We start from the raw sequence: 6,876 nt of genomic DNA on the forward strand, positions 1-6,876 counted from the left end.
AGTTCAAGAAATTCCTTCCGTTTTTGATCCATAAATCTCTGAATGATATACTTTTTCCGAAACTCAGTTTGGAAAAACTCCCAAGTTACTTGCTCTCGGGCACAATGAAGTCGAGTACTCCACCAATAGTAGGCAGAATCACGTAGTAAGGTGATAGTACACTTTAGGCATTCATCGGGTGTACAAGATAGCTCATCGAGTACCCGGATAGTATTGTCCAACCAAAATTCAGCTTGCTCGGCATCGTCGCTATCCGTAGCTTTAAATTCAGTAGCCCCATATTTTGGATTCATCAACCTGGGGCTTATTGGACCTTATTTGGTCGATTCATCGGAGGCATTGTAGGTGAAATGTGTTTGTTGGGAATGGAGGTTGTGGAACAGTAGTATTAGTTCGAATGTATTGGTTGAACCAATCATTCATCACGCTATAAAAGGCTTGCCTAGCCTCATCATTCAGATTACTAGCAATAGGTTGAGAGTCATGCCATTGTCCCTTGTCTTGAGCAGCGCCACACTCTCCACATCATCACTATCGCTTCGGTTGGGATCGGGATCCATTACTATAAATAAACACAAATTCAAATATCAGAAATCACCACACTATCAATTAATCACATAATGGCATGTATAGCTAGACCCAAATGTATTACGGTAGTCCTAGAATCGACTAAACTGTAGCTCTGATACCAATAAAATTGTAACACCCCGTACCCGAGTCCATTACCGGAATCGGACACAAGGTGCACACAGACTTAACTACTTTCGCAGTCCATTTAGAAATTTCCAGACAAGCTGGTTACTGCATCACTGTCGCCTTAAAAATTATATCTTGAGTTTCAAAGCTCAAAAATCAGTTTTGTAATTTTTCCCTGAAACTAGACTCATATTTCCATCTACAGATTTTTTTCTAGAATTTTTGGTCGAGCCAATTAGTACAGTTTATTAGTTAAAGTCTCCCCTGTTACAGGGATCGACTATGCTGACCTTCATGCGTTACGAATTGGATATCTCCTTGTACAGGGCTTAAATACTGATTTCGTTTGTTTCTTTAGAAACTATACTCAGAGAGGAATCTATACATATATGGAATGACTCCTAATTATCTCTGGTTAATTTACAATGAATTTCCAAAGTCGGAACAGGGAATCCAGAAACCGTTCTGGCCCTGTTTCACGAGAACTTTAATATCTCTTAACATATAACTCATATGACCGTTTCGTTTCTGCCATATGAAAGTAGATTCATCGAGGTTCATTTACATAATTTATTCACTATTTAATTCCATTCCTAAAAATTTTAATGATTTTTCAAATCCACACCACTGCTGCTGTCAGCATCTGTTTCAAGGTAAACTTTGCCTATTTCGCGGTTTCCATGGACCAACTAGAGTTTTGTCATACATAGGTCCACATATAATCATATTTAGCCATTCCAATGGCTGATCATTTGCCCAACACTTCCATTCAGTCCATAGTCACATCATGAAACCATACATATATACATAAACACAAATGGTCTAATGCCATACTCCACTTTTACGAGCCATTTTCGCATGGCTGTACACACGTACATCACACAACGTACTTGAAAACAGCAAAGGGTAGTACTATACATGCCATACCCAAAGTTCAACTAAAGAGTACCAAAAGGACTTTGATAGTGTGGATGACTTCGACTCGATGATCCCGAATCCGATGGTGACGAGCAAAATCTATAAAGAGAGAGCCAAAGCAACGGGTAAGCATTTTAATGCTTAGTAAGTCTCAAGTAATGAAATCGATTTGACTAAAGTATTACATTCACATAGCTAAATGAATCACTTTATTAATACACATTCTCATAATCATACTTACTTCACATTACCGACCCTTATGTTTATACACAAAAGAACAACTTAGCCAAAGGCCAAGAGCTCGCTTATCAAGCGGCGAATACTTACTTGTAAGGACTCAACTAATTCAAGCACATACGAACATACCTCATTGCTGGAATTTTCACAAGTGTATAAACTGGAACTTTTACAGCAAGATTGCTCACTTCCGAATCACGTACCTTCGGGATTTAACCGGATACAACCACAAGCACAATTGCCTTGGTCTTAACCCGGATTTGGTGATTTGCACAATTGCCTTCGGTCTTAGCCCGGATATAACAACTTCATACGAATGCCTTCGGTCTTAGCCGGATATAACAACTCGCACGAATGCCTTGGTCTTAGCCCGGTATCATTCAAATGCTCATGTACACATATATCAATAATCACGACACATCCATATTTTATTTTTCGTTACTAAGGCTCAAACACAAAATATTTATCAAACCTTTACAATTTCGCTCAATAGCCACACACAAGGAGCATGATTTCAATATAATTCAAGTAGGGTCATTACTCAAGACTTACCTCGGATGTTGTCGAACGATTTGACGGCTATTCAACTACTTTTTCCTTCCTTTATCGGATTTAGCTCCTCTTTGCTCTTGAGCTTAATTTAACAAATAAATTGATTTAATCATTTGAGCATCGAAAGAGGAATTCAAGGTATTTAGCCCACATATTTTCATTAGACATTAAAGTCACATAGGTACAGAAATCATGAATCAACTCAAAACATTAGTTAGTACTCTCCTCAGCCGAATTTTCTAAGCCAAGAATAGGCATCAATATGTTTGCCTCTAACCGAATGCATGCACACCAATTCCCCTCATGTGGACGAATATGCATGTCCATGTTGAGGCTAATTATACACTTAATACCACACACAAAAAAAAACAGCATACATTCTACTAGCTAATGCATTCCATATTGTAACTCAATACACATCTATCATTTCCCTCATAACCGAAGCATCATCATAAGTAAGTATATACCTTGAGATAGTATATATGTTATACCAATACATCATGTGCAAACATATATACATATATATATATGCTAGAGCCGAATCTCAAGTTGATTGTAACTAAACATGAACATAAATCCAAAACACGAATCTTACTTTCCATGCAATGAGCATAAATCACACTTATGGATGTACCATGGCCGAATACATCTCAACACCATAATTTTGGTCATGATTAAGCAAAGAACTTAATGTCTTACTCCAAAAACACTAAAAAGAAAGTCCAAGAGCCATCAATCCACCATCACATATACCATTAGCAAGCTTCATATTTAACATGCAATGGCATTAACACAAAATCCTCCTTGGCCAAATACCATCCCCATGATATAACAAAGATTTGAACCATGGGCTAATAAGAACATCAAGCTAGTAACTAAAAACATGCATGAATCTCATGGCACAACCTCAAACATACCTTAATCTTGATGCAAGTATAGCCAAACCCCTTCCTAATCCTCTTCCAAACCAAGCATGAAGCAAAACTCCTTCCTTATCCTTAGTATTTTCGGCCAAAAAGGAGTGAAAAAAAGGATGAACAATTTTTTTTTCTTTTCTTTCCTTCAACTCACGGCAAGGGGAGGGGGAGAAGCCTTCATACACACTTTTTCTTCCTTTTTTTTATTACCATACAACTTATTTTATTTATTCCAACATAACCCACTTACCAAACATGTTTCATGACATGTTTTGCCCATAATTCCTTGTCATGGCTGGCCACTAGCTATTGGGGAGGGGGGAATTTGACATGCAAGTCCATTGTTTTGCATGCATGCTTTAATTAGGTATCACACATTTCCCCATCATACTTTCAAAGTTTACTACTAGGTCCTTTCTAGTGAAATTCACATTTATAACTCTAAATCAAAACATCAAAAATGTCACACATGAGTTAACACACATTATAGGCAATAAAATAAATATTAAATTATTTTTATGCCTCGGTTTTGTGGTCCCGAAACCACATTCCGACTTGGGTCAATTTTGGGCTGTCACTGGGACACAGTCGTGTGTCCCTATTTCGATTATTACACGGGCGTGTATCTCAGCCGTGTGAGTCACACGGCTTGGCCGCATGGCCGTGTAACCTCTGTAGTTTAATTTTTTTAACTTTTTCTTAAATGTTCCAAAAGTTTTGAATTTAGTCTCGAATTGTTTCTAAAGTGTTTCTAGGGCCTTGAAGGCTCGATTAAGGGATGTTATACATGTATATGTATGGATTATGCCATGTTTATGTGGAGGTACTAAATGTGTGTTTAAAGTTATGATTTCACGGTAATGCTTTGTAACCTTATTTCAACGATAGATACAGGTTAGGGATGTTACAAATGTGTTGTTTTATTTTATAGGTATTTAAAATCTAACTATATTCGTATTATAATTTCGACTCTCAAGAACATTATCTTTTATTTTTTTTTCTCCCAAATTGTGTTATAGTTGACTTTGCAAATAATTTACACAACAGTCCCTGTGGAAACAATAACTCTTTACTTACTACTTATTACTTGTACTTGTACGACCGTGTACACTTGCGCGTAACCACCAATACAAGTTTTTGGTGCAGTTGTCGGGGATTGTATTTTGTTATTATTTGTAAAGATAATCGTTTTACAATTTGGTTTATTTTTTTCATTTTAACTTTATTATTTTTGTGATTTTTTAGGGTTCATGAACATAGATCGAATTATCAATTTATTGCCAATTGACTCAAAAATTGAATGCATTTTTAGGCAAAGAAGAAGGGAATGATCAGCCTAAAGACAATACGGAGCTTGTAATACTCGAAATCTGATCTTTATTGCTGATGACAGATATCCAGCTATTCGAAAGTATGCTGTGCCCCTATTTAGTGAAGTCAATCCAGTAATTATAAGACTCAAGATTGAGGCCCCTTAGTTCAAGTTAAAGCCGATGATGTTCTAGATTTTGCAAACAATAAGACAGTTCAGTGGGATACTTGCTGAAGATCCATATTTCCACCTCCGCTTATTTCTAGAAGTAAACGATTGTTTCAAGTTACCTAGATTATCTGAATACACCTTAAGGTTGAAGTTGTTCCCATATTCGTTGTGAGATCGAGCAGGAGCATGATTCAATTTCGTATTGCTCAGTTCTGTATCCACATGGTAAGAATTGACAGAACATTCTCTAATGAAGTATTTTCCATCAAGTAAGAATGCTAAGCACAGAAATGAAATTACTACTTTTTAACAATTTGATGATGAGTCCTTGTATGAGGCATGAGAACTATTTAAGGAATTATTATGAAAATGCCTTCATCATGGTATTCTTAACTGTATCCAATTGAAGTCTTTTTACAATGGTCTAAATGCTCACACAAAAATAATGGTAGACACTTCAGCTAATGAATCTCTTCTTTCAAAGTCATGCAATGAGGCATATGAGATTCTTGAAAGAATTTCAAGTAATAACTATCAGTGGTTGATCAATCATGCAACCATAAGAAGAGGAGTGGCAAGAGCTCATGAAGTCAATGCTCTTACGTCTTTAGCAGCTCAGGTATCTACTATGACTTCTACGCTTAAAAATATTATTGGTAATAATTGCAACACTAACATGACAGGTCAACAACCAAGTCAGTTTGAGAACATCACGTGTGTATACTATGAAAATCATCATACATTTGAGGATTGTAAAATTGCCACTTTGAGGAGTGGAAAGGTGTTGGAACCAAAAGTTGAAGCTAAAGGTGAGCCTATTGTTTTCCAAAATCGGAAGTAAGTTCAACCAAAAGTTAGAACTCCCATAGTGTAGAATATTATTGCTGTAACCCCTACTGAAGCACAACCATAGCATAATAGTCCTGAAGAATCAACAACCACGGCGAATGCAGAGCTAACACTACCTCTGAAAAGTTTCCCAATTAAGGTTAAAACTCCATAACCTCCTTACCTACAAAGATTCCAGAAGCAACAACAAGAGGTACAATTTAAGAAATTCTTAGATGTACCTAAGCAATTGCATATCAATATCATGTTGGTAAAGGATCTGGAATAGATGTCAAATTATGTAAAGTTTATGAAAGACATCCTTTCTAAGAAGAGAAGTTTGGGAGAGTTTGAGACAGTGACTCTGACCAATGAGTGTAGTGTATTCTTGCAAAAGAAATTGCCACCAAAGATGAAAAATCCTAAAAGCTTTTTCATATCGTGTAACATTGGTGATTTGTATTGTGGTATGAATGTGTGATTTAGGAGCGAGCATAAATTTAATGTCCATGTTAGTGTTTAGATAATTGGGAATTGATGAAGTTAGACCAACAACAGTAACACTTCAATTAGCAAACAGATCGATAGCACGTCCTGAAGGAAAGATTGAAAGCATTCTAATGCGTGTTGATAAATTTGTTTTTCATGCTAACTTTCTTATTTTAGATTTTGAAATAGATAAAGAAGTCCCTACCATCTTAGGAAAACCTTTCTTAGTAACTAAAAGAACATTAATCAATGTTCAGAAGGGAGAACTTACCATGTGAGTCCAAGATGATCAAGTAACCTTTAATATTTTCAAAGCTATGAGAGACCCTGATGCAAAAAAAGATGTTATGCTATGGATGAGACAAAATTGTAGTTCTTATGGATGATTTGCTGGAATAAATCTTAGCATTGAAGATGCTAAGTGATGATAAAGATGATGGAAATTAGGCTGAATTGGAAGTCGAATTCAAGGGATTCACGTCACAAACCCATTTTGAATCATTGGATTTGGAACCTCATGAGTATAAGAAATTGAAAGCTTCAATTAAAAAGCCACCCAAGCTGGAGTTAAAGGTACTTCCTTCTCACCTTAAATATGTTTTTTTTAGGTAACTCTTACATGTCATCATTTCAGCTGAATTAACCAAGATTCAAGAAGAATATTTGATTAATCTTTTGAAGAAATTAAAGAAGGTAATCAGTTGGATGATAGTTGATATTCGAGGTATAAGCCCATACCAGTGCATACACAAGATC

General features: G+C 36.1%; 1 non-coding gene across 1 annotated transcript; it reads right to left on the reverse strand.

Annotated features, from left to right (window-relative positions):
* Positions 1 to 5,083: 5,083 nt before the first annotated feature.
* On the reverse strand, positions 5,084 to 5,190 carry LOC128285898 (small nucleolar RNA R71). Its single transcript, XR_008276445.1, has one exon. It is a non-coding gene; the product is annotated as a small nucleolar RNA R71 (small nucleolar RNA).
* Between the last annotated feature and the right edge of the window lie 1,686 nt (positions 5,191 to 6,876).

The sequence above is a fragment of the Gossypium arboreum genome, chromosome 12 (genome assembly GCF_025698485.1).
Source record: "Gossypium arboreum isolate Shixiya-1 chromosome 12, ASM2569848v2, whole genome shotgun sequence".
NCBI lineage: Eukaryota > Viridiplantae > Streptophyta > Magnoliopsida > Malvales > Malvaceae > Gossypium > Gossypium arboreum.